This window comes from Phymastichus coffea, unplaced genomic scaffold (genome assembly GCF_024137745.1).
Source record: "Phymastichus coffea isolate CEN01 unplaced genomic scaffold, Cenicafe_Pcof_1.1 PCOF00003, whole genome shotgun sequence".
In the NCBI taxonomy this organism is placed as follows: domain Eukaryota; kingdom Metazoa; phylum Arthropoda; class Insecta; order Hymenoptera; family Eulophidae; genus Phymastichus; species Phymastichus coffea.
The window spans coordinates 5266340-5285148 of NW_026706814.1; the positions used below are offsets into that span (position 1 = coordinate 5266340).

Genomic DNA, 18809 nt, shown 5'->3' on the forward strand with positions numbered 1-18809 from the left:
TAGAATGCATTCTATATTAGTACCACAATTATCGATCTCTAAAAAAGGGTCAGCATACATAAAATATAATTACCCTTACTTAGCCTTGAGCTCAGACCAAAAACAGTATATGCAAATGGACCATCAATCTCTATTAGATTGCACTCGAACTCACTACACCTTTGTATGCTCAGTAAAAGGACCCCTTCAAGATGTTAATCTGCATAAGAACTGTGAATTAGGAATGCTAATACAACCATCCGCCCATGAATTGTACCATTGTGATATAGTACTGAAAAGTCAGGAAACGACACAATGGAATTATATTTCGATGGACGGATCGTGGATTTTCTCTGCTCATCAACTGGACACTATACGAATCGCTTGTCCGGACCGAATGGACCAGATGATCCACATACAAGGACTAGGGATACTCAAAATCGCCCCAGGCTGTATTGGATACTCGAGTGACGCGACTCTGTTAACAGAAGCAAAAAGGAATGACACGAACATTTATCTATATAAACCAGATTTGAACCTCAACTTAACGACTCTATACCCTACCGTACATCACTTATTCGATTCAGATATAAAATTAGAAAAATGGGTCCCGCAATCCGGAATGTGGACTAGCCAGGAAAAAGCCTTAAATGATATTATGGAGAAGGCAGAAACTATAAGTCAACAGAATAAAATTACTACCTATCAATCTGGACTGATCTACGGAGGACTAAGTATCAATATTATTATGATAATGTTACTAATTGCACTTGCGTATAGATGGTGCACTAACTGCACATGGACCTCGCATAGCACCAAAACTCACAAATCACCCGACGCTCGTAAATCTAACCGAGACTCTATAGCAAGAACCACATCGATTTTCCAAAGTCTAAAAATGACTAGGACTAGGAAGAATTCTAAACGGACGGATGAACCAAGACAATCTATTGTTCATACGTTAAGCGACAATTCATTGGACCAAAACGAAACAAAATCAAAAGCATCATCTACACCGAAACCTAACCCCCAAAAGCGACACGACAATACCCTTGCACTGCAAACCCAAATCGCAGAATTAACTTAATGACTATTAACATATTTATATGACCAACTCACGATCTGTTTCAGAAAAAAAAAGGGGGAGAAGAAAACACGACATGAGTGAAGTAATCGATAATACGGTACAGGACCCTAAAAGTATAAAAATTCTTTACCCTAACCACCTGCCATTAAATGGACTTCTATACAGATTGGAACAGATCGGACCAGTTCAGGAGTTTCATGCACTAAGAAAAAGGGCCAATAACTGCTTAAAATTTGTGTTATGTAAATTCGATCAGGTCAAACATGTTAAAATAGCTAGGAGGACTAAATCATGGACCCCTGACCTAATAACTAAACATTCGCCGCGTATAGAAAGGACCAGAGTTTTTAGAAAATCTTCACCAAGACCAATTGATAACACACGCTTATTCTGCAGACTACCGTAGAGTATCGAAGAAAATCGAAGAGAAGTAGCCTTTTTCGAGCATTTCGTAGAATTTGGACCCTTGCTGTATCATAAAGTATTAAAAGATAAGTCTGGATCATTGGCTCTGGGATATGTCCAATACTACAATGCGACTGACGCAGACAGAGCAGTAAAAAGTTGTGACCCGATATATGGCGCAGAATTCACGCAATTACAGAAACGGCGTTGGAATCAGGAACACTACTGGTTATGCGACGAACAAATAGAGCTTACGATTTACGCAGACCATGACAAGACTTGCACGTGGCAGCATCAGAAAAGGATAAGAGAGAAAAAGGCTAACGAACGTTATCCAAAATCAGAAGTTAGAAGACCATCGTCAAACCTTATAGTTATAAACACGAACAATACCACGATTGATCCTGAATCCAAGCGCGTGAAATCCAATGACCAAGCTGATACTCCAACTGAAGATGAAATAAACATAAACATTGACCAAGAGCGAGAATATTTAGAAACTTATGTATAAAATGGGGCAAAAGGGAGAAAGCTGATTACACTAAAATATAAATATAAATCTATCCAAAAAAAAAAAAAAAAATATGAACATTTTGTAGCTTAAAGGAAATTCTTTCGAACCAAGTGTGATAACCTTTGTCACTTTTGTTAATCTTAGTTGTACGCGCGCCGACGATTAAATAATACCTTGAATAATTGCATGTTTGTAGCTACTACCCGTGAACTAATTGTAAAACCCCGTTTAACGCTTCTCGTAGTACATCCCTCTTCCGATTTATCTACATTTTATCATTTATCTCTCTAAAGGACCATACTTAAAATTTACAGAAAGACCTTTAACATGGACCCACGGCTCAGATATGACGTTGAGCCAATGCTTAACGAAAACTATGGTCTTACAATGATATACATGGACCCGAACAGGAAAGCGGAAACAATGTGGCTCGCTTGCCAATATGGAGCCTTAGAAAAGATGATTGACGTGGCGATTCCCGAGAAATTCAGGGAAAGCATAGGATGCACAATCTTTTACTTTGCGGACCCCATTCATGCCCTGGAAGCAATCGAGCACTTATTCAACAATCGGAAACCGTTTTCCAAGGAAATTCTGGGACTGAAAGAGGACTTACCGACCTATTATCACCTTGAGAAGGTAATATTTGACAGCAATGACCTCTCGGAAGCCGCCAACGAACCAGACTTATCTGATGACGAGGATGGGCAAAACACCAGTGTGAGTAGTGCCGCCCTGGTCCCCCAACAAAAAAATCTTGGTCCTTAACACAATCGCCTAAATAGGATTCACTTCTTATTACCCTATAATTGGACCGAAGTAATGGCAAATAAGGCCTTACTAAAGTTTGGCCCTATGGATTACATAAAGTACGTCCCGATGCGGAATGGAAACGGTTTAATGGGGTTCGCCGCATTTATCCATACCTCCGACGCAGAAAGGGTGGTCGCGAATAAGCTTGGCCAGTATTTAAAGGCCAGACTAATTTCTCCCCAGGATCGTAAAATACGGCGAAAACGTGTTGGACCTCTACGAAAAGCACGATCTCTGCGGCCACTGGATTACCTCTAACGAACGTGGCAAGCATGTGTTACTCTGCTATATGCAGATTGGAAGTAACTTAAGAAAACACTACTTTTGCGGCAGGTCCATAGAATTAAGAAAATGGGACCAGCACCTAAAGGGCTGTAGTATGAAGAATTTTGATTATGTCAGTAACGTAAAAGAACAGACATTAGTCGACCTCGCTGGGCCCCCAGAATCAACAGCAAGGACCAACAATACGGCGCAGGCCATCTCGGATGATTTAGCACGGATAACAATCTAGGACCAGGTTATTCCCTTGTTAAATACATGTACACACCCCCACCCCCCTCTTTATACGCTATCATCGATTATACTAATGGACTAGGAATAAAGGACCTTGTATATTTACTAATTTAGTCACTAATTTATTCCTTACTGACCCATTGCAGACCCTGTGGCTCTTGATACATTGCCGAGGACGGCAACGATTCTAAGGGGGGAGGGATGTTACGTGACGCTTCATTGTATTATTTTTTTATTTTGTCAAATAATATTTCGGACCCGAGACTTCCGTTCGGACATAGTATAATCAGCAGTATTCGTGTGCGCGACTCGGTGGGAACGTGCGGCAGAGGCTGATTCACGCTGCGCCAGCATGCTGCGACGGCATGCTTCGGTCAGCGTGCTTAGCTAGGTAAGACGAGCCGATACGAGAAGCGTAAACGTTTAAAGTATATGTGCGAGAGAGAGACGAAAAGCGAGGGACAAAAGATATATAACGAACCGGTGTAAACAACGAACCAATCCTTAGTCAGTTAGGAGTCAGCGCTCAACTAAGAAGCCTGCAAGAGTTTGAGAATATTACAGTAAAGTTATATCGAAATACCGAGTATCGTTATTTCTAACGATTTTTTTTGCGTGAACAAAAGTCATACCAGGACTCACTTTATTTGCTATTGGAATACTATTGGAATATTATTGGATAAAGAAAATATATTGGACCAGTTTATTCAACGAGTTCGAAACCAGTGATTACCTATATCACAAATCAAACAATATTTTGGACCTAGAGTGAGTACTTTTGGGCTCTATTTTCGATAAGCTGAAATCTCTTCCTTATTGTTTTTCTTTATTATCTCTCCCCCTCTGCGCTCTAATATTACTAAGCATAATCAAGGTTCCCCTTTCGGTGAATCCACGTGATTGCGTACCGGGACCGAGTGTGTAAACACCGCTGACCGCGCAAATTAAAATATTTATTTTAATAAATCACGAACCACATAGTAGCGCGATATTATTATTAGAAGTGTTATCCGACGTATTAAAATATATATATAGACTTATCTAACATACCGGCGTAAGTTCATTTAAGTCAATCGGCGAAGCCCCCCTCCCTTTTTTCCGCCTGATTACTGCCGCCTGGCTCTCGCAAGGACGAACTTCGGATATTATCGGTAAAGACGCGATCCATTCGGCGACACGGTCGGGGTACCGTACTGAAGGTCTAGTCCGCCCGAGTCGGGACCACTCGGATCTAAAAACGGTCTAACACGTGCCCGTTTTAAAGAGACATCAAAACTGGCACGTAACAAACTTATTGTTTACATAAATTATTAATTGTTTATTTATCAATAACAGCTATTATTAAGCTGTTATTAATGAAACCAATTCTTACTCATGTTCATTTCTTATTCATTTTGCATTTGGACTTTTTACATTTTTCTAATAATTCATAAATAAATTAACTTTGCATATTTAAATTCATTATTATTTAATAATTAAACGCAATTCGTATGACTATATTCCAAATCTACGTACTAAAATCTATATAACAAATGCTTTGTTATATCAAAATTATCTCTAATTAACATATTTTTCGTATTAGAATTTATATTAAATTTATATTTTATTTATATTTTATTTTAATTTGTATTTTATTTATATTTTTATCTATTACTGTGTGACGTCACGCTCCTTATTTTGGTTATGAAATTAGACTCTTGTACTAATACAATCAAATAATCTTCCTCGCGGGCTCCTTAGCTTGCGCTCTCTGTCCCACTTACCTGCTCTTGGCTGCTGAAAGTAGGGTCACATGATAATAGGATAAATTGTGTAATCGAGCAATACATTTATTGTTATGTAGGGGAGAGAGAGACATGACGAGTGATAACGCACTCGTTATAACATAGAAATGTCGATTGCTTCTATCTTTCAGAAACGTATGCTCGTATTCCTAAACATCTCGTAAGAGATAACGTTAATTTGTTTTGGCGGTTTTTCGACAAGACGAAGCAAATATGAAACATACATTTGACGATCACGTGAATTCGGACATGACTTACAATCAATTTAATGCTATCAATTTAATTCTATGCGCGAAAAGTTGGCTAGATGATAAATATGGATTTTCAGTAATTGACAAGGATAGAGCAATAAATAATATACGATATCGGAGGGTTTTGACTGCTTTGTTATAAATATATCACACCAGTAATATAATATACACAGTCTAATAGTACGCCTTGAAGCGTCAACATGGAGGTTCATCAAAAAGAAAAACATGTGCTTTCTCAACTTATGAAAGCGTAAGATGCAATCAGAAAAAAGTATAATGTACTAAAGCATGCTCAAGATTGTGCTGATAAAGTCTTGAATAAGACGTTCAAGCCAATAATTGATCCGCTAATACTATAATGAACGAAGTGGAACCTATCAAAAATTTAGTAGAACCAATCAAGAATTTTGCGAGTAAAAATCTTCCTCCTTCTCCTCCTCCTCCTGAAGTTTTTTCAGTTAAACAGACAGAGTTTTTCAAGGAAACACCACAACATGAAAATAATTATTTTGGTGCTGTTAGTGATGATTATGAAAAGCTACAGACTAGCAATGAAGATACTGATGATACAGTTACGCACAACAATACACAAATTTATCACAGTTTATCTGAACTAAGCGAGGATGAGAGCTTGCCTGTCGATAAGTACATAAATGCTTTGGATATAGGTGACTCTAGTTTTTTGGATTTGATTTATGACGTGCACAAAGAAAAAAATGGAACTTATGTTCTTGGTAACTCCACAGTGACTTTTAATTAGAATACGATAAGCGTTGATGATTTCAAGTATCCGAAATTAAATGGTTTAATGGAGTTACTTGGACAAAGCAGCCTGATAAAAGTATAATAACGCAAGATGATTTCAAGAGATATCGAGGAATTTGGAAAAGTCTAGCGTTCATAGAAAAAGCATGAATCCAAATGAGCCTGTACGAGCGCATAATAGTCACAAATTTAATAACATCATTAGTCCATTATTTAATAAGACTAAAAAATCTAAGATAGAACAGACGGAATTAAAAATTGGTGCGTCTTCACCTAGTTATAAAGTTGCACGAAACAACAACAACAACAGCAACAACATTTATATAGATTATGTGTTATGGGATGATTCAAATGAGCTCGTTGATCGTCTTCAATTACTTGTAGCTAAACAATCAGCAGGTAACAATATTCATATCAACGACATTCATTCGATAATTTAGAAAATACGTGAGGGTGGATATATACGAGGTGTGTTCAAAAAGTAACGAGAATTTTTAAATTTCGCGGGTTTGGAGAGTCCGCTTGTATAAAATTTTTTTTTATTATGTTGGTACACATGCCCCTGAAGTACGATAAAATTTTCAGCAATATTCATTGCTTACTTTTTAAGTGGCAGCCGCTAACGTTAGACGTGTTTTTCGAGCTCGGCGATTTTCGTTTGTGAAAAAAAATGGATCAAAGAATTTGTATTAAATTTTGCGTAAAAAATGAAATAAAGTGTAGTAAAGTTTGTCAAATGTTAACAAAGGCATATAGTGAGTCTGCTATGAGTAAAGCAAGGATTTATGAGTGGTATAAGCGTTTCCAAGATGGCCACGAAAACGTTGAAGATGACGAACGACCCGGACGCCCAAGCACATCAACAACCGATGAAAACGTGAAAAAAGTGAAAGAAATGGTTATGAACGATCGCCGAATCACAATCAGAGAAGTCGCTGATGATGTTGGCATATCAGTTGGCTCATGCCATCAAATTTTTTCGAATGTTTTGGGTATGAAACGTGTGGCAGCAAAATTCGTTCCAAAATTGTTGAATTTCGAACAAAAACAGCGGCGAATGGAAGTTGCTCAGGAGTCGCTAAATGAAGTCAATAACGATGCAGAACTACTAAAACGTGTTATAACAGGTGACGAAACATGGATTTACGGATATGATGTCGAAACTAAGGCTCAATCGTCCCAGTGGAGGCATTCTGGATCGCCAAGACCGAAAAAGGCTCGACAAGTACGGTCGAATGTGAAGGTTATGCTCACTGTGTTCTTCGATTTTAATGGCATAGTGCATTATGAATTCTTGCCACAAGGTCAAACAGTCAATAAGCAGTACTACCTACAAGTTCAACGTCGTTTGCGTGAAGCAATCCGAAAAAAACGCCCGGATTTGTGGCAAAACAATTCATGGCTTTTGCACCACGATAATGCGCCTGCTCACACTTTATTGCTTGTTCGTGAATTTTTGGCCAAAAACGAAACTGTAACGATGCCTCAGCCTCCATATTCGCCAGATATGGCTCCATGTGACTTTTTTCTATTTCCAAAAATAAAGAGAACATTAAAAGGCCGTCGTTTTACAAGCACAGATGACATTAAAAGCGAATCGCTGAAAGAGCTAAAAGCTATTACAAAGATCGAGTTTCAAAAGTGTTTCGAGGATTGGAAAAAGCGTTGGCATAAGTGTATTGTATCCGAAGGGGACTACTTTGAAGGCGACAACATTAATGTAGATGAATAAATAAATATTTTTTTCATAAAACGAAAATTCTCGTTATTTTTTGAACACACCTCGTATATTGAGAGCATTACTGCCATCCATTCATTATCAAAATGAGCGTTAACGTATTCAGACGTAAACTTAGACATCGAGCTAACACCTTTGCGGTCCGCCAAGTCTTGGATTCAAGCTCACGTCAGAAGGTCATTTAGATCCGTAAAATAAAAGATTAGAGAATGTTGCTCCACTACTAAATTCCAACGATGTCGTTAATTTGCAAACTGTTCAACGTATCGTTCAGTCGAAAGTCAAAACTGTTATAGACACCATCATAGCATACCTGCAAAGTAATCTCAGTAACTTAGTTGAAATAAATAAATCAGTGATAAAAATTGATAATAAAAAAAAATAGATACTGAAAATACAGAAGTAGATGTCTTGTCCGCCCATCGAGCATCAAAAAATAGTGGAAGAGCTTTATAAACCAGCGAGACGTAATTATCCATGACGCAAGTACGATATCCGAGGAATAGACGGGACCTGGCAGGCCGATCTCGTCGATATACAGGCTTATTCTAGAGAGAATCGCGGCTACAATCAGCTTCTTATGATAATCAATAATTTTTCAAAGCTTGCCTGGACTGTGTCAGTGAAAAAGAAAACCGGTAGTGATGTGGCAGCAGCACTGAAATCTGTTTTCGTGAAAGGTCGAGTACCAAGTAATCTTCACACGGACAGAGGCAAAGAATTTTACAATGCAACTTTTGAAGCTCTCATGAAAAAATACAACATTAATCTCTATTCGACTCGTAGTTCACTCAAAGCTTCAATATATGAACGATTCAATCGTACGTTGAAAAATGCTATGTGGATAAAATTTAGTCTACGCGGCAATCACAAATGGGTAGATATACTACCAAAGCTCACTGCTACTTACAACAATCGTAAACACAAAACATTGATATGAAACTTTTTCAAGTGACAACGGTGATCAAGCTCAAGTATCACGCAATTTTGCTAGAGAATGTACAAGAAGGAGGCCAAAGTTCAAAATTGGCGATAAAGTGAGAGTGAGTAATGCGAAGCAAATGTTTGAAAAAGGATAAAAACCGAATTGGTCTACGGAAATATTTACTATTGTACGTGTAGTTTCATCAAATATTTATCACTGGAAAGATTATCAAGATCAGCCCATTCTTGGTGGTTTTTACGAGCAGGAAATACAAAAAACGAAACATACCGATATATATCTGGTCGAAAAAATTATTAAAAGGCGTGATAATCGAGTGTTTGTGAAATGGTTAGAATTCAATAATTCGCATAATAGTTAGATAGATAAAAGTGAACTGTAGAAAAAAAGAGAGTTAGTCTAAACTTATCTATGTAGATTTAAGGATAAATAAATAAACATTTGTAGTAGGAATATGATTGGAGTATTTATTTACTAATAATAATAATGTATCTATGCGCTACTAAATTCTATAGTTTCCTCTTTGATAATTTATAAATAAATTAAGTTTATTAGCGTTGTCCATCAATTTATCTATCAATTTTTGATTTTGTATAATTGCATTCGACAGCTTGGATGACAGAAACAGTTGAAATTCTTCATCAATCTCAACAATTATTTTGGCACCAAATCGTGTTGCAACTGGCTTTAGTTTGGTGATCATATATTTTCATCCTTTCGTCAATTCCCTAACTTTTTTGGTGGGCTTAAATTCACCACGTGCAATAATATTTAGTTGAGTAAGATCCATCTGTAAAAGAAACAAATTAGTAATAAAGATAACTTGTAGAAAGGAAAATAATGACTTGTAGAAAATTTTGTATTTACCTCAAAGGTGAAATAATTTTTTTTCTTTTTTCTTTCAATCACTAAACTTTGAAATTTGAGCGACAAATCTAGCTTCTAGTAACTTTCTTTTCCTTGATGTCATTTGACTTAGAATATAATCAGAAGAAGACTGTAGCTGCTCACTGGTTGCTGCTGCTGCTGCTGCTATGTCGACGATTTTTCTCGACGAGAATGAGCTTCGCGTGGTTGCGATTGATATAACGTTTCTCCCATCCCATTCTCTGCTGCCTTCTCCAACTTCGTCGGCGGCTCGTTAGCGGTGACCAATGCTGGAGTAACGACGGTGGCGGCGGCGGTGGAGGCGATTGGCAGCTCGACGGCAGCGACTGGAATGGTAGCTAGGGGCTTGATCGAGACAATTCCCCATACCTCTATCCCCTCGTTTTCACCAATGGAATACCGTAGTTACTCCAAGGAAGCATATCGGTGGTACCAGGAAGCAAGAACCGTTTGTCATCATGCGCACTGAGCGCGACCTTTGTCTGTCTCTCGCTGTATAACTCATGATGGCGAGATCTGAGGATTTGCCCTCGGCTTAAAATCACATTCTCACGAAGACACTTGACATAGTCGTCAAATATGATCGTAGCTTTCAATACCGAACTCTTTAGTCCTTTCGCCTTTTTTATTGGATTTCTATTCTGCACTCTAACGCTATACATTTTACTCCTGAGTCCGACAAACTCCAACATGATTTCACCGATACTCTCATCTTGAATCAGTCAAACCACTTTCTTATTGGCTCTTGGAATATTGAACTGATTTTGTTCGTCAAAGTCTGAGGTATCGAATTTATGAATAACTCGACGCATAACGTCATATATGTTGGTATTAGTGATCTCATACACTAGACTATCCGTGTCAGTCTATAACAATTTGCAATGCTCACCCACAGCTCTAGCCATATACTCATAGTGGAAGCGATACACGAGAGTTTTCGACAAGTCAAGTACAGCAAGACCGATGTACTCGCATACGTAAGTTGTTGACAAACAATTGCTATGTTAACTGATGCATTCGTCATTTTTTCTAATAAATTGAAATCATCAAGCACCTTCGTGATTTCATTTACTGATGCTACGGTTGGCTTGACTGTTGCTGCACTTGCGCTAGCTGCAGCTGGGCTGTTTTCATTCTCTGTAGCTATGCTGCTCGTTGCGAGCGCTGGTTGTCCTCTAACAGAAAAAAGATACTTGAATATTTAATTATCTTTAAATATTTAATTATATTTGAATATTTTATTTTACTTAAAATATTTAATTGTAATTAAATATTTAATTGTATTAAAATATTTGAGGAGCGCAGTGCCCGTCAGTAGACCGCGACAGTGAGGTGGTGTGACACGTTCTTTTTCTGTACGATTCATCTAATTGCTAAATGTCTTCCGTAGCCTTTGTGAAGCGCGTGAGCGGGCCTCTTTTCTTCGTCGCGTGTGCAGCGGAGTGTGGGTGTCTGCTCGAGGCCGGTGATTTCGAGAGAGGAGTTGAGAAGGTCCCTGGACGAGCCGTCAGCATCTGCAAGACCCGGTGACATCGAGAGTAGTCTTCATCCAGGTTGGTCGAGATTTCTCTTTCTCACAAAGTCGCGTCGCCGACAACTCGCGTAGGATAGGGGGCTCAGCGGTTATTTCGCTCGAGAGCCTATGGAGAGATTAGAGTAAAATAACTCATAACCGTCGCGTCAGCCGGGTTCCATGCGATTTTCCGTAGGAACTCGCGGCTGCGATGGTGCGAGTTCGCGATTGTCGTCACGTCGAGATATGCAATGAGGAGAGTTGTTAAATTGTAAAGAGAAAATATATCTATTGAACGAAAGGATATCCTCCATTAAGATAATAAAAAGGACACCCGAAATGAATCTTGAAACTAAGTTTTCAGTAGCATTCTACATCGAAAAAGATTAGCTTTGCCGCCAACCGGACCTTCCTAGAGCCTCCCTATGTATATTTACATACAAAAAACAGGTTTTTTCACATTTTATTTTTTTTCTTCGGATCTAAAAATGATATCGACACCCGATTTCCGTCATTCATATTACTGGAAAATGTAGTTTCACTGTGATTTCTTCCAAGATTAAGGATTTATGGGACCTAACCTAAAAAAATAATTTTAAACTTCAAACTCCATTAAAATTCAGCCATGTTAAGGTACAGGCATAAAAATTTCAGAAGATATTCAAAATTTTATATGAAATCTACTTAAATTGGTTTAAAGACGGTTCCAGTGGTGCACCACCTTCAAAAATTCAAAAAAAAACCGTTTTGTAATGGTATTTGTCCCTTGGCACTCTACCAACGGCAGCTTTGGTAAAACTAATGTCACCATCGTATTCTACGAGAAAAAAAAACATCAAAAACATGTATTGTATGATCTCTCTACTATTTCCTACTCTGCGGCAAACAAAAGAATAACAATGGCTGCTACGCCAGGCATACCAAAATGGCCTCCCGCCTCTCATGACTCATACCTTTAAAGCTAATTATCAAAGACTTTATCGATTCTTACATATATTCTTTTGTAATTTTTCCCGTACAATACGATGGCGATATTCGTTTTATCGTTATTGAGTTTCATGAACAGTTAATGGACGAAAACAAAGTATAAATCATGTTTTCAGTCATTTATCAGTGGCTTTTCGCTGTTAGCGCTTCACAAAAGTCAGCTTCGGTAAAAATGATGTCACCGTCATATTATATGGGATAAAAGACATTGAAAACTTGTGTAACTCCATTTATAGATCTACTACGACATCTAAAGAATCCAATGACGCAAAACCGCACTGCTGTAGAACCACGAAAAAATCAATCTTCTCCTCGTCGATTCCCTCATTGCTTCTTAAAAACACTCTTATCTCGTGCTACACGTATGTTTTATATATATTTTACCTAGAATACGATGCATCGTATCGTCAGCATTTACGTTTCTATAATTGAAAATTAGGTAAAAGTGAAAAAAAACATACATTATACAAATGTTGATAGATAAACAAGTGCCACAAAACGAAACAATATAGTCTTCATCATTCATACCATCTGTGAAAATGATTTTGAGATTTTCATGTTATTGCAATTATGTTATTATAATGTTTTTAACATTCCTAGGGTTTTTTAGCCAATAATCAACCATCTCTACACTTGTTATATGTCAGAATCCATGTCTTCTTCAATGTGTCAGAATCGTTGTGTAGAGACCCTAAGCTCCCGGACTCTCCGAGAGCCGCAGTGGTCTCAATAAAGTAAGTAGAGATATAAACAGACAGACAGACATGATTTAACCTTACGTATACGAGGTCTGTCCCGAAAGTATCGGGCCTACGTTTATATCTTCGCGCCATAGTGTTCGAGCGACGTCTGCCAGACAGAGGCATCAACAGTAAAGGCTCACGAATCTATTGGTTACTTACCGACACCTGCTAGACGTATAGTTCATGCGCAGCGTATCTTTGTTTACACTGCCTTTTTCACGTTCGTTGGATTTTGATATTGTCAAAAATGACTGAAAAACAAGATTGGAAAAACGAGTTCGGAAACTAGTGAAATAATGAAAAAGGCCTTTGGAAGCGAGTATATGAGTAACACACGAATAAAAGAGTGGTATAAGCGGTTAAAGGATGGTCACACTTCTGTCAATAGTGATTCTCGTTCCAACCGACCTTCGACGACAAAAACCGTAGATTATAATGAGTAGGTGCGACTTGCAATCGAACAAGATCGTCGTATGAGTGTGCGAGAACTATAAGAAGACCTTGGGATACCAAAAACTATCATTTCAGAAATTTTAACCGAAAATTTAGGAATGAAACGCGTGTGTGCGAAATTCATCCCAAAATTGCTCACAGCAGAGCAGAAGAGCATTCACTTAGAAATTGCTCACAGCAGAGCAGAAGAGCATTCACTTAGAAATCGCTCTGGACAATCTGGAAATGGTCAATAATGATGATAATGTGCTTAGAAAAGTTATTACTGGTGATGAATCATGGGTTTATGGTTATGATCATGAATCAAAACAACAATCTTCACAGTGAAAGCATTCTAAATTGCCAAGATCAAAAAAATCACGTCAAAGTCGAAACAAAGTTAAGTTAATGTTGATTGTTTTTTTTGATTGTGAAGGTGTTGTACATCACGAACATGCACCAACAGGTCAGAAAATCAATAAAGAATACTACGTTCAAATTTTGAAACGTTTGTATGATGCAGTAAGAAGAAAACGGCCGCACTTTTGGGCAAGTGGTGACTGGCTTCTCCATCGCGATAATGCGCCAGCGTATTCATACAATCTTGTGCAGCAGTTTTTGAGCAAACACAATATCGCATTGCTTCGACAATCTCCATACAGTCCCGAAATATCCCCTTATGACTTTTGGCTGTTTCCAAAACTAAAAAAACCATTCAAAGGACACTGATTCGATGACAAAACAACGGTTGAAAACAATGCGACGAGTGTACTTAAGGCTATCCCTAAAAATGAGTTCCAGGACTGTTTTGAAAAGTGGAAACATCGATGGAACCGTGTTATTCAATCAAGTGGGGATCACTTTGAAGGATGCCACCTATCAGATGATAAAGAATAACGCTAGCACAAAAATATAAAGGTATATCAGTTGTACCATGCCCATTCTATATTTTCATGAAAAATCCATATCAATTCGAAACTTCATTGCCGACACATCTCAATCGCTGCAAGCTCGTAATCCCTGAGTTATTTCATTCTTTGTCAGTAATTCTTTTTATTGAAAAATAATTGTACTTGAATATCTATCAGTTATGGGCAAATAATATAATTTTATATCAATTAGTAAGTTTTGCTGAGATTATGGATTCGAGACACGACTAATAATTTATATGTATCAATAAAATTAAATATATGATCACATTCTGGTATCAAGATTCAATAATCCATTTGAATACTCATAATCATCACTTAAGCTTATTTATTGTAGATCAATAATATATAAAAAAATATCGATAACACAGGCACACAAAAAATAAAAAGTGGTCTGTATCAAAAACAACACACATATATTCCCATGTATTTTGCCACGCTGAATCCGAATCCGCAGTCAGTTTGACCTCAGCACGTCAGGATCAAGGTCATTTGAAGGTCAAACTCGAATAAAAGTAGTATAAAAAAATGTAACTACTATTTCTATGGTTTCGAGGGTCGCTGAACATAAATCCGACATCCCCTTGACCCAAGCACGCCAGGTTCAAGGTCATTTCAAGGTCAAACATAGACATTGCACGAAAAGTTGAATTCTGACTACAGATTTTGAAAGTACGGAAAAAATTACGTTCAGAGACAATTTTTTCAATTTTTTTTATCGTGAATCTAGCGGTCATTTCGAGGTCATTGTATTTTGATCCCATGAAAATCAGTATGACCATTTTGAAAAGACAGAAGTACGTCTTCAATGAATAAAAAAACTCTTTCCATACGTTTTGACGGTTGCTGAATCCAAATCCGTCATCTCCGTGACCCAAGCACATCAGGTTCAAGGTCATCTGGAGGTCAAACTCAAGAAAACGTAGTTTAAAAAACAGTAACTAGTATTTCTATGGTTTTGAGGGTCGCTGACTCCAAATCCAAAATTAGAATTGCTCCGACTACTCGAGTTTGGTGTGCAAAGTGATAGAATTTATACTTCTCTTCTCTTGTAACGGACCCTTTTATCTTCAAAAGATCTATGCAGCGGTTTTCTTTTTCTTTTTTCCGTTTCTGACTCGTTTTCCCTTTTAAGCATCCAGCAAAAATCTGCCATCATATTTACATCCCATCTTCCTTGATACCGGCGTTCCATCTCTTTGATATCTTGATGAAACCGTTCACCCTGTTATTCGCTATCGCCTGAAAGCGTAAGATTTTATATCACACCTTCGTTTTTCGTGTGCCGGAACCCAGGGCACCTCCACGCGGTGACGGCGGGAAACGGCTTTTTTTCTTTTTTTTGTTTTCCGGCAATGCTCTGGGGTGAAAGCACGATGCCGTCATGGCCGGCACACAAGAAGGTACGATGCAAGGTTTCGGATGCCCAGTATCGGCGGTTAGTCAGGGTGAGCAAGCGGGCCCGCAAGCGTCGTCATCAAGTGACCGCAAGTCTAGTAGAATAGAATCTACTTTTCATAGGTGTGATGGAAAAACAGATGATTTCTGTTATGTTTGTGGAAAATTTGAAGTGCCAAAATATCGAAGGCTGTTATCAGATAGGTTTATAACTATTTACGAAGAATGTTTTAATTTAAAGGTTGTCAGCTAAAATACAGTCTGGGTACCTCATATGATTTGCAATTGTTGCAGAACAATATTATCACGATGGGAGAAATGTCGGACTCGTAGTCAGCTCAAATTTACACAGCCTATGATATGATCTGAACCTTTATGTCGAGACGATTGCTATTTCTGTATGACCAAGACTTTTGGCTTTAACGCAACTACAAAAAATAAAATCGTGTACGCTGAAGTAGCATCAGTAAAAAAGCCAATACCGTTAGAAGAGGAAGCTAATGACCAAGAACCTATGGAAGTTGATACATCACTTGCACCAAAGGAAATGGAAGTTGTTGAATCCTCAGATGAGGAAAGTGACAGTCAAAGTGATAGCAAAGAAGATGAATATTTACCAAGCGTTGTCTCGAATAATACCCCCGAAACTTTCAATCAAAAAGAGTTGAATGATCTCGTAAAAGATTTGGGCTTACCCAAAGATGGAGCCGAGTATCTGGCCGCAGTATTGAAAAAGAAGAATTTGTTGTCCAAGGGGACCAAGGCTTATGTTTAGAGAAGAGAAGTTTCGTAAGTTCTTTGCCAAAGATTCAGAGAACTCGATGACATTCTGTACAGATGTGAGAGGATTAATGAATGAATTGAAACCTAATATTTATAAAGATGAAGAGTGGAGGTTATTTATTGACTCTTCTAAACGAAGCCTCAAAGCTGTACTTTTGAACAATGGAAACTCTTTTGCGCCTATTCCGATAGCTCATTCAACGAAGTTGAAGGAAACATACCAGAATTTGGAAGTTGTATTAGAAAAAATCAATTACTCGGATCACAAATGGAAAGTGTGTGGTGACCTTAAAATTTCAACTCTGATTCTGGGTCAGCAGTCAGGTTTTACAAAATATCCCTGTTTCTTGTGTCTGTGGGATAGTAGAGATAGAAAGCATCACTATGTACAGAAAGAGTGGCCAAAAAGAACTGATTTCAATCCAGGCGTACAAAACGTTCTCCGGGATCCTTTAATAGATCCTTCAAAAATTTTGCTCCCACCCCTTCATATCAAACTTGGTCTTATGAAGCAATTCGTCAAAGCTCTGAACAAGGGTGGAAAATGTTTTGAATACTTAGGACAGAAGTTTCCAGACATAAGTGATGCCAAACTAAAAGAAGGTGTTTTTGATGGTCCCCAAATCCGCACTTTATTCAGAGATAACGACTTTATTACAAAGATGACCCCTGTAGAATTGGCTGCATGGTCAAGTTTCAAGAAAGTAGCAGAAAATTTCTTCGGGAATCAGAGAAGTGAAGATTACGAAACTTTGGTGGAAAATTTATTAAATAGCTACAAAGAATTAGGATGCTTAATGAATTTAAAATTGCACTTTCTACATTCTCATCTTAATTACTTCCCAGAAAATCTCGGAGACTATAGCGAAGAACAGGGTGAACGGTTTCATCAAGTTATCAAAGAGATGGAACGCCGGTATCAAGGAAGATGGGATGTAAATATGATGGCAGATTTTTGCTGGATGCTTAAAAGGGAAAACGAGTCAGAAACGGAAAAAAGAAAAAGAAAACCGCTGCATAGATCTTTTGAAGATAAAAGGGTCCGACACAAGAGAAGAGAAGTATAAATTCTATCACTTTGCAAACCAAACTCGAGTAGTCGGAGCAATTCTAATTTTGGATTTGGAGTCAGCGACCCTCAAAACCATAGAAATAGTAGTTACATTTTTTTAAACTACGTTTTCTTGAGTTTGACCTCCAGATGACCTTGAACCTGATGTGCTTGGGTCAAGGAGATCGCGGATTCGGAGTCAGCGATCCTCAAAACCATAGAAATACTAGTTACATTTTTTTAAACTACGTTTTCTTGAGTTTGACCTCCAGATGACCTTGAACCTGATGTGCTTGGGTCACGGAGATCACGGATTTGGATTCAGCAACCGTCAAAACGTATGGAAAGAGTTTTTTTATTCATTGAAGACGTACTTCTGTTTTTTCAAAATGGTCATACTGATTTTCATGGGATCAAAATACAATGACCTCGAAATGACCGCTGGATTCACGATAAAAAAAATTGAAAAAATTGTCTCTGAACGTAATTTTTTCCGTACTTTCAAAATCTGTAGTCAGAATTCAACTTTTCGTGCAATGTCTATGTTTGACCTTGAAATGACCTTGAACCTGGCGTGCTTGGGTCAAGGGGATGTCGGATTTATGTTCAGCGACCCTCGAAACCATAGAAATAGTAGTTACATTTTTTTATACTACTTTTATTCGAGTTTGACATTCAAATGACCTTGATCCTGACGTGCTGGGGTCAAACTGACTGCGGATTCGGATTCAGCGTGGCAAAATACATGGGAATATATGTGTGTTGTTTTTGATACAGACCACTTTTTATTTTTTGTGTGCCTGTGTAATTGATTAATGAAGTTTTTTTTTACTTTAACTAATTTTTAACTATAGATATGTAAATGCTGACGATACCATGCATCGTATTCTAGGAAGAATATATAAAAAACATAGTGTAGCACGAGGTAAGAGTGTTTTTGAGAAGCAATGAGGGAATCGACGAGGAGAAGATTGATTTTTTCGTGGTTCTACAGCAGTGCGGTTTTGCGTCATTGGATTCTTTAGGTGGTCGTAGTAGATCTATAAATGGAGTTACACAAGTTTTCAATGTATTTTATCCCATATAATATGACGGTGGCGTCATTTTTACCGAAGATGACTTTTGTGAAGCGCTAACAGCGAAAAGCCACTGATAAATGCCTGAAAACATGATTTATACCTTGTGTAACGGTCCGGTCTGATTTGTCTCCTATTTTCCTCTGCAAAACGGCAACCCGTCACACACGAGACAATTAGAGAAAATCGGTAATTGAGCGTAGGCGCTTTTCAC

General features: G+C 38.0%; 1 protein-coding gene across 2 annotated transcripts in view; it reads right to left on the reverse strand.

The window, feature by feature from the left end:
- Positions 1-18809, reverse strand: part of LOC131664775 (glycogen [starch] synthase) — a 1096132-nt gene that overhangs the window by 638124 nt on the left and 439199 nt on the right. The window lies entirely within an intron of this gene.